We start from the raw sequence: 2,356 nt of genomic DNA on the forward strand, positions 1-2,356 counted from the left end.
ATCCCCCCTTCCCCATCCAGCCTTTTCGGGGCCGGAGAAGGCGGGGGGGGTGTGTGTGTGTGCGCGTGGCATTTTTCCCCGGGCTCGGGGTCACGGGCGGAGAATGGAGGCCGCGGTACCAAGGTCGTGGTGTGCAAGAAGATAACAGGATGAGAGTGGATTTAAAACTAGTGTTCCCATTTTGCTTTTGATGTGACTTTCCAGGGGAAGCTGGGGGGCAGGAGAGGGTGATGGAATATTGGACTGAGCGGTTTCCTTTGCCTGTTCCTCCTGCAAAAAGCCGCTGAGGGTCCAAGTGCCCAACCAGGGCATTTGCCCAGGGAAGAGGCAGCCGCATTTTCCCGGGGAGGACAGCCTGGACCCAGGCAATCATTTTCTTGTGTCCCCATCACCACACTCACCTCTACCAACAGCAGTTAAACCAGCCATCCTGACCAGGTAACCAGTGATATTCACTATGAATAGGTGTAAAGAGTGGTGCAAGAGGTGAGATGGCTCACAAAGGCTGTAAGCGGTCTGTGGCATCCCTGAGGTCCCCACGTGCTTTTCCCTTGGTCAACCTGCCAGAGTGGCCTGACAGTATCCTTGACCACACAGGGGCCTGCATAACCCTGGCAGAAACACAGAGTTTACTGGTTATTTCCCAAGTCTAGAGACTTGTCACGTTATATTTCTAGGAAAATAGTTTTTTAAAAGCCTGGTTGCAATTATAGGAAGTGAGAGAGTCTGAGAACACGGCTGTGTCCATGCTGCCCGTGTATAAAGTGGCCGTACTACCACATTCCCAGCTGAACGGAATGTCCTCGTTGATACACACAACACTTTACCGCTGCCATGTCACTGGGGTGCCCAAATAGCGTTAATTTTCCTGCCAACTTCTTATTAAACGAGCAGGGTGGGAGGGGAGGTGCAAAGCACAGAGCCTGGATGGGTTTCTAAACGCTTCACTTGATTAGACAAGATTCCTCAGGTGCTTCATACCCACCTACTGCCAATCACGCTGAACATCTTGGGAATCATCACCTGTTATTCCAAAAATGAAATGATTCAGCGTAACAAGAGGAGCTGTATCTTCTCCAAAGCTCATAAACAAATTCTGGTGCATAATCTTTAAATGATTCCTGCCTTCCCTTTTTTCCTTCAATAATTATGCATTTTAACTCGTTCCCTTAGCAGCGGTGTCCCCCAAAGGAAGAATACCTTCCCATTTTTGCAGGAGGTGAAGCGTACCAGATTTAAGTCATGTCAGTAGCCCTGTAGGATTTCACTAAAGTTGAGCTCCTTCATGGCAGTATCACACAGAAAAAGTAACTTAGGTGGAATTCGGACATCACTGGAGAGGTGAAGGATGAGCCTGGCACAACCCCATTGATAACAGATGCTTGAAATCCGTACAGATCTGTGCTGATCACAGAACGAGTATCTCCAGATCACCTGTCACCAAACAGTCAAGTAGACCTGCAAGCTCAGTGTTACCGCATATCCCCTCAGGGTGCTGGAGCATTTTAAACCAAAAGCCATCATTTTTTCCTGGTTACTGTAAGCAGCTGTCTCACAGCACGTGCAGGGAAGTGCACCTCGTGGGCTCGCACCACACATTTAGGTTTACAACCAGAACCTCGTGCAAGGGGAACTCTCCTGCACCCTGATCTCTGCTGTGTCTGCAGGATCTAAATGTAAATAACCCGTCAGCAGCATCCCAAGGCTCCCCAACTTTGATATGTCAGGTCTTTTCCTTGTCGACCAACAGCCCACTTGTGTTTCTCCACTTCTACCCCAAGCCCATGCTACCTAGCTGACGTGACAGCAGGCAGATGTCTGTGGACTGTTCATTCAGGGGTAGTTTTTAACCCTGATGATGACGATGCCTGTCCTGACACTGACCTGCCCTGCATGACCAGCCTTCCTGAGGCTCTCTACAGAGAGCAAGCTGCCAGCCTATCATCTGGAGCCACAACCTGCAATGTGAACGCACATGGGCACTGTAAGCCAGGATGAGCCCATAATAATAATAATAACAATAATAATAATAATAATAATCCCCTCATAATTTTTTTTTTTTTTGTCTACAGTACAGCAGCATTTATAGGTGGATTCAAACCACCTCCAGCGAACTCCATTCCTAGAGCCGATGCTACAGACCACGGCATTTTGCTCATCCAGGTTTAGTAGCATCCCTCTCGTTATTTAGTTTTCACCAGATATTGTCAAATGTCCAGGCAATATCCATGCACTTTTATTATGTACGAAGGTTAAACAAACAATGCAATAACAAATTCAGTATTGAAGTGGACAAGAAAAACACAGCAAATGTAAGTGGTACATCCATCATTTCCTGCTCCCCTTCTCTCTCCCG

This window comes from Buceros rhinoceros, unplaced genomic scaffold, assembly GCF_000710305.1.
Source record: "Buceros rhinoceros silvestris isolate BGI_N320 unplaced genomic scaffold, ASM71030v1 scaffold13303, whole genome shotgun sequence".
Classification (NCBI taxonomy): Eukaryota; Metazoa; Chordata; class Aves; order Bucerotiformes; family Bucerotidae; genus Buceros; species Buceros rhinoceros.